Below are 8,495 nucleotides of genomic sequence, written 5' to 3'. Positions count from 1 at the left end.
CGTTTTATGGTTTTACTTTATAATACTTTTTTTTAAAAAATTTCTTTTATATATATTTTTAGGTTTTATAGATTTATATGATAATATTTTTATTTTACTATTTTTTTATATAAAATTTTTCTTTAATTATTTTTATCTTGCATATATACATTTATAATATACTAAGGATTTCAAATCTTATATTTTTTTTTACCTATTTGTACATATATACCTTATTACTTTTATGTATTTTATTTTGCTTAACTTAACTTTTTACATATATTCTTATATATATATATCATTATTTATATTGAGTTTTCTTTTTCATCTAATATGTATTATTCATCTAAGTTCACATATATTGTTTGATATATTATATATATTTTTGATTTACACGCATATATATATAGGTTATTTATTTTAAATTTATTTTAACGTATAGTTTATTGATAATAATTTCGTTTTTTTTTTGCTTTTTATTATTATTTCATGTTGGTTTGTTTAGTGTATCTTTTACAACTAACTATTAATTCATTTAGTTTTTTTAATATGGATACTTGTGCTCGCATAATGTATGAATGAGATTGTTGTTGCTATGCTTGTTTGTATTTATTTATTGATTATTCATTGGTGTATATTTTATTTACAAATTATCTTCTTTACATTATATGTTATTATTCAACCGCATCACATTTGCTTAAAAGATTGCATTTGATTAAAATACTAAAATCGTTTTATCCATAGGTTTTCAAAACACTTGGTGTCCAAGATTCTCGGGAAGGTTGTGCCCTAACTTACTGGGCTTCAATTTTTTTCGTAAAATTTAGGTAGCCGAGTATCCCTTTTTCAATTAAAGCATAAGAATTCCAAATCAAAGCTTATCTCGAAGATTCAAAACATTGTGTCCTAACTCATTGGATGTGGCATTTTGTTATCTCAAGACGAGGTTTTTAAATAAAGGCAAACTCATGTGTCGTATTTGGAACTTCAAGGAATCGTGCTCTAATTTACGGGGTTTCGATTTCCTCATTGAAGTAAGATGACCGATTTTTTTTTAGTTTTCAAAATAATAAATTTCAATAAAGATTTTTAAAAGGGGAATCGGTTTTAATCTTTTTTCGACATTCGACCTTAAAACATTAAATAATCAATTAGGTACCAATTTTGGTCGTTACGAGGGTACTAACCCTTCCTCGAACGTAACTGACTCCCGAACCCATTGTTTTAATTTATAGACCAAATTTATTTTTAGGTGATCCGATCACACTTTCATAAAGGATCGGTGGTGACTCCATTTTCGTTTTTCAAAGTCGACTCACGATTTTTTTTTCAAAAAATGGTTTCGACACGTAGTTTCAAATTTGTGGCGAGTTAGTATCCGACCAAGTATTTATGTTGGGCGTATTCCGATAAAAGTTTAAGTTAATGATGGTTCTATATTAAACTCCTATGTTAATTGGATTATGATAATAGCGAAGTAAAAAGGTAGTTGTGGTATGAGTTCACGCTAGAGGTATAGTGCACCTATTTTTTTGAAGCACTGTTCAAGTTATGATACAAGGTAATCTAGTTAGAAGTGAATTGGATTGGATAACCTGGCTGTAGACCATTATTAAAGACAATTCTGAAAGAATGTGACACATGCTAAGTGCCACTTTGGAGACTTAGGTTATATATATATTGTATATTAGCTTGAGAAAAAAAGGGGTTTTTCTTCTTCCTTCTTCTAAAATGCTACTATCTAATTCTTTCTAGAGCCAAAAACATTTCTTTCTCCTTTAAGTTTGATGTTGTAATTCTAGATCTCCTTAGTTTTTACTATATGTCTGGGTAAGTAATATGACTCTGCTTGTGGAACTCAGAAAGAAAATTTTATAAAGAATATATGAGTAGCGAAATAAAAGCATGAGGCTTTGCATGGTGGTTATTAGTGTTTGAAACATAAGGAATTGTTCTTGAACGAGTCTTTGATGATGTTCCTATGTTCTATAAGTAGTGGTTGCTGCAGTTTCATAAGGGATGTTTAAGCGTAGAGCTTAAGCTATTGTTCATAAGCGTCAGGTGAGTTTTACGTTGACTTTTGCATGTATACTATTCACACTGAAGTATTCCTATAGGAGATTGATCGAACTAAGAGTTTCGATACCATGGAAAGTATAGTATGAGTATGATATGTATGCGAGTATAAGAATGTTTGCTGGGGATAGTATTTATATTTGGTATGGAATTTGATAAGTTGAAGTATGTGATTGGTGGTGTATGAGTATTGTGATGTTGAAGTATGGTTGTATATGTCTATTTGGAATGTAGGCTGGGAGATGTGTGTTCTTTAGGGTGTATGTTAGGGTATTAAAGTATTGGGTTTAGATTGTGTCAGTGTTTAAAGGATCTGTTAAGTGAGTCCATTTCTGGTCATTGCAGTGGTATATGAGGAAGTCCATCGAGATAGAAACACAAACTTTGATATGAAATTCTAAAGGAAAAGTCCATGGCCATGACAATCTTTAAAAATGGAACTAAGGACGACGTATGTTTTTGAGGGTTCTTTGTGTGTCCTGAAGCGGTGATAGGCAAGCCTTACGCGATGTGAGTTTAGGCAAATCCATATCGCCAAGATGGTAGTCATGAAATGTTTAGGTGGCATTTTAATAGCCTTTGTGGCGAACTTTGAAATGATAGTTGACCGCCTCCAGACGTAATAACGTCTAGAGTAAGAAACCTACACAAAAGATATGAAATAAGTGGTATCTACAAGTATACGGGTCAGGTTGTAATATAATTACAATGAAGTAAATAAGTACTCCGACGACCGTACCTAAGGGAGGCAAGTACTAAATTAATCTTAATCTAAACACAAATGGATCTAATTAGTACTTCAAATAAATTATATTACGAATAAACCTATAGAGATTTTTGATGTCTTTATAACAATAAAGAAAATAACATAAATAAAGAGACTTTGGGAAACGAATTATGTAAACTGAATCAGATCTAAGCATGGACGATTAGTTTGCTTTGGTAATCATAACCAACTATTGATTCGGGCTTCTCTTCAATCAACTAGTCGTTACCCTAGTAGGATCTCTAGATCTTCCACTAAAATGACGAGTCGGAGAGAACTACTTATCTCTTGACCTCATAGTCTAGACAGGTTCGAGGCTAAGGTATCCACAGATAGGCCAACGAATTTTGGGTTAATTCCCACCTAAATGACTACCTAGGGTTGTCAAGCGTACGGTTTAAGTTCTTCCTCTTTCGAACAGCTGATCTGTTAAGAAAACCTTACACAATAATTAATTAATCATACCTCCACTCACTAATCCCCCATAAGAAGATTAGTTCCTCATGGATTTCATAAACATAATAAACTTGATACTAAAAATAAACATGAATAATTAATTAAAAGGAAAGGGTTGAAGAGAATCCTGAATTGTATTGAATGAAATGTAGAATCCAAAACAAGTTGGTCGAGTCTACAAATCAGATCTCCCGAAAAACACAAAGATAAAAACTAGAAATAACCTAAAACCTAAGAAAAAAGAACAAATTGAAAACTGAAATTACAAAGAAAATTCTAAGGTATGAAAAGTTGTCCATAACAAGTGTTAAATGAGCCTATTTATAGATTGAACACCCCTTGGCTATGTTACAACACCGAAGGCAGTCTCGGAATTCTTGTTCTTTGCTCCCTATGTTGCAACATCAAGCTCCCAGTGTTTCAACACAACGACTAGTATTGAGTTTGTACGCCCTTTGATGGTCTCATGCACACTCAAGAAGTATATTAGCTCACCCTTAAACTTTATTTGACCCTTAAGGTCAATAAAAGACTCAAATCACACTTTTTATTGAATGCAAATGAAACTATGAAAACTTAGTTAAAACATAATAAAAATGTTTGTATTCAAGCTCCTAAAATGTGAAAACTAGTTTAATCTGTTACACCGAATTACGATAGATCAATAACATTTGTGGGGAACTCTAAAAGAATAGCCATTGTGGTGAACTCTGAAAGAATAACCTTTGAGGCGAACTTTAAATGGACTACTTTTGTGGCATACCCTGATTTGGAAGCTTTGTGGCAAGTACTATATGATTTTTTAAATTACTAAGTAAAAGCAGTATGATATAAAAGATTTATCAATTACATGGTATGTACTATATAAGGCTAAGATTTGATTGAAGTTTATGAATTGAAAGAATACAAAGAAGAAATGAGATAATATTGAAAATATGATTCTGGTTAAAGGTTTGCAATTATATGTTTGAAGATTGTATCTGTGAACTGTGTATATGCTCTTTCATGATAGGTGATTGTGCATTGATTCTGGGTAGAGTATGCACATTTATGATATTTTGAGTTGTATGGATCTTTAAAGAGGAAATTGGTTAAGATATATGAATGTTCATATTGAAGAATATAAGTAAAGAATTGAACTCATTGATGGGAAACAAATGAATTCAGAGTAAGGTATAGTAACTAGTGTGTTTAAAATATTAGAATTCGAGGAAGTATTCACCAGAAGCAAAGTTAAATGTTGAGAACAAAAAGATCATCATTATGAATCATCAGCTACACTGTACATGTATCAACTAAGGTAAATGGTGTTTTTCTCATTAAGTTCTTATGAACTTATCTATGTGTATGTATGTTTTAGGTTAGTATGCTAAGAGACTGTGCCAAGAGGGACAACACTAGGACCATGCCAATGAGCTGGCGCATCAGGTTATTATGTATACAGAGCACATTTGGTGGTGTATAAGAATAAATAGTATTGTATAGGAACCCATATTTAGGATAATTGTAATAAGTTATGATATTAGATGATAACTTTTGTAATTAAATTACTTTACATATCTTTGTATATGTCATTGATTGTTTATGTGATCAATCAAATATGTAATTAATAGTGGTTTGTAATAATAGCTAAATTTATGTCTGTATTCATGTGGTAACACCTGAGATCTGGATCTGGTGAATCGAATCGGGTTGAGGGCGTTACATATTGGTATTACAACTCAGTTCAATCGATTCTTGAACAACTCTCATGGTAGGTGCCCTTTATGCATAATAATCCGAACTTGGCTTAGTCTTTTAGGTGTGTGAAAGATAGTTGTTATTGTAAAATAATAATAAATAAGATGGTAGAGAAAGATAAAGGTGATCTGTCGTAATTTGTTGTAGCAGATTAAACTAGTTTTCATACTTAAGGAGCTTGAATACGAGCAATTATTTTATGTGTTAAGTAGTTTTTTTCTAATTTAGCTTTAATTCAATAAAAAGTGCAATTTGAGTAGTTTTATGATCTTAAGGGCTGAATGAGGCCTAAAGGAGGTCTAACGCACTTAGTGAGTGTGTAGGACACCATTCAAAGGCATAAGAGCTTAAGGCTGGTCGCCCTATTGCAACACGGGAGTCCAATGTCACAACACAAGAATTCCAAGATTGCGTTTAGTGTCGTGACACAGCTAGAGGATGTCGCTACACACCCCTAAAGCTAAATCTGAAGCCAAGCAAACTACTTTCAGTGTCGCGACACAAGCACTAGATGTCGCGACACCGAACCTGTATGTGAAAGCATTACTGAGTTGAGGGCATTTTAGTCCACACGATGAAAATTAACGTAAAAACGTCAGCCAACTAAAGGCTAAGGACAACAACCAACCATAAATCTATAAATAGACTTTTTAGACACTTAAGAAAAGACAACTTTGATAAGTTAGAATTTTCTTTGTATTTTAGTTTTTAGTTTTCAGTTCTTTTTAGGCTTAGGATTTATTTTCAATTGTTTCATTTGTGTTCATCAGAGAATCTAACTTGTGGATTCGACCAACTCTTTGTGGATTCTATGCTTCTTCTATTAAATACAATCATGATTTCTATTTAAAATCTTATTCTTGATTTGTTCTTAATGCCTACTTATTTTATCAAATTTACTATGCTTATGAAATCCATGAGGCACTAATCATCTTATAAGGGATTAGTTAGTGGAAATATGGTTAATTAATTTCTGTATAGGGTTTTCTTAGTGGATCAGTTGTTTAGGATAGGAAGAACTTAAACCCTAGGCTTGAAAACTCTAGGAAGTCATCTAGGTAGGAATTAGCCCAAAATTCGTATTGCCTATCTGTGAATCCCTTGCCCCAATCCGACCCGGACTGTGAGGTCAAGAGATAAGTAGTTCTTGTTGACTTGTTAGTTTAGTGGAAGATCAAGAGATCCTGCTAGGGTAATGACTAGTTGATTGAGTAGAAACCCGAAATAGGAATTAGTTATAATTATTGAAGTAAGCTAAGAACCCTTGCCTTACATTTGGTTGAATTTATACATTAGCTTTTTGTGTTCACTATTTTGTGTATGTTTATTTCTTTTCTTATAAAAACCTAAATTCTTCTATTTATGTTTAGTCGTAATATAAAATAATTAAAGTACTAATTAGTTGTATTAGCGTTTATGTTAACATTGATTTAGTACTCGCCTCTCTTAGGTACGATTCTCAGAGTACTTATCACTCTGTTGTAACTGTATTACAACCTGACACATATACTTGCGAACACCGGCTCAAATTAATATATTTAGTTGCAGTATTCATACTCTGGACATTAATACGTTTAGAGGCAGTCAAGTTGATGATGTCGTTGCCGAGGAGACAACGTTACTAGATTGATTTTAATTTTTACGTTTTAGAATAATTAGGAAAATTTTAAATTATAGCTACGATTTTTATTTTATTTTTACTAATTCTTTTATTTTCTTTTTTGTTTTTAGTGTATGACTCGAAGTAAGGGCACACCTATAGAGCTGCCAACTAATCCAGAAAAAACTAATCCATAAAAACTGCAACAGCTGTAACAGATGTAAAATCAACCACCTACCATGAGTAATCCACTACGAGAAAACCCAGCGTTCGACGAATTTAACGAGGCTAACATACAAGATCCACGACCACCACAATTATTGTTAAATCCACAAATGGCACGAGAAGGAAGAACCTTAAGGGACTATGCACTACCAAATCTAGATATGGTGTAAAGCAGCATTACAAGGCCAACCATTACGACTAACAATTTTGAGATAAAACCAGCCATGATCCAGATGATCCAAAATAATATAGAGTTCAGAGGAACTATGACGGAAGACCCAAGCCAACATTTGGAACAGTTCCTTTAGCTTTGTGATACATTTAAGTTTAATTGGGTTACCAATGACACTATTTGTCTTCGGTTGTTCCCTTTCTCCTTAATTGATAATACCTTTTCTTGGTTAGACTTGTAGGTACCAGGATCTATCATGACATGGAACAAACTTGTAGAGAAGTTTCTACACAAGTTTTTTGCTATCAGCAAGATGGTCCAACTAAGAAGAGAGATCACCACATTTAAGTAATTAGAAGGAAAGAGCTTTTACAAAGCTTGGGAGCATTTTAAAATGCTAATCCAAAGATGCCCACATCATGGTTTACCCGAGTGATTGAGGCTGTAGATATTATACAATGGGTTGGATGCACATGCATGCTCAGGACTTGATGGAGCTGCGGGAGGAGCCTTGATTAATAGAACATACGAGAATACGTATGTCCTAATAGAGAACATGCTGATGAATTCCTACCAGTGGCCAGACAAAAGGTTTACTTATGGCCGGAGACCATTTACGGTAAAAGCTTTCCAAGAGGATGACAAATGCCAACAAATTTTGGATAGAGTTAACCGAATAGAGTCCTCAACCGATGTTTCTTCAACATTTGACGGAGATAAACCTCTTAGCCATTATTTTAATAACCTAGCCAATGACTTGAACTACATTAGGAATAAGGGTGGAAACCCTTATTCAAACACCTACAAACCCAGTTAGAGAAATCACCCAAACATGAGGTGGGGCGAAAACCAATGAGGAGGTAGCAATTCTAACTTTGCTAAAAAAAATACTTACCAACCTCTATGTTTGTAGAAACCTTAGGACAAGGCCCACCCGAATGACCATACTTATATGGTCAATGCCTAGATTGGATTGAGGGAGAGATGAAATCAAAGAGGATGAAAGTGAAACAACTGCAGTTTGAGTGAACTAATACAACAAAGACATTGACTAAGCTTGAAGATCAAATAAGGCAATTGCTGAGCATGATGGAAGACATAAAAAGGCAAATTGGAATCAGAATCCCAAGCAATACTGAGAATAATACTTGGAAAGAGAGGAAGGAGCATATGACAGCAATTGCGCTTTGCTCGGATAAAGTACTGAGTAACCCAAATAACCCAACTCAAGAGGAAAATAAGGAGGACACCGATTATTTTTGAGAGGAAGACCCTTAAAAAGCTGATGATGAACCAGAACCAGAGAAGGTAGCCGAGCTGATAGCTGAGCTAGAAGATGATCCAATCAAAGAACCTACACTAACCAAGGTACCGTTCCCCTTACTGTTAGAAGATAAGCAAAAACGGGATGAGGCAGAATTTGTAAGTTTTCTAAACTTATTTAAATATCTGAATGTTAACTTTCCTTTAATTGAACTAAT

The 8,495-nt window shown here is 33.3% G+C and overlaps 1 non-coding gene across 1 annotated transcript; it reads right to left on the bottom strand.

Annotated features, from left to right (window-relative positions):
• Positions 1–7,333: 7,333 nt before the first annotated feature.
• Positions 7,334–7,440, bottom strand: LOC121215086 (small nucleolar RNA R71). The gene has a single exon (XR_005910818.1). It is a non-coding gene; the product is annotated as a small nucleolar RNA R71 (small nucleolar RNA).
• Between the last annotated feature and the right edge of the window lie 1,055 nt (positions 7,441–8,495).

This window comes from Gossypium hirsutum, chromosome D02 (assembly GCF_007990345.1).
Source record: "Gossypium hirsutum isolate 1008001.06 chromosome D02, Gossypium_hirsutum_v2.1, whole genome shotgun sequence".
NCBI classification, from domain to species: domain Eukaryota; kingdom Viridiplantae; phylum Streptophyta; class Magnoliopsida; order Malvales; family Malvaceae; genus Gossypium; species Gossypium hirsutum.
This window is presented reverse-complemented; position numbering and strand designations above follow the sequence as displayed.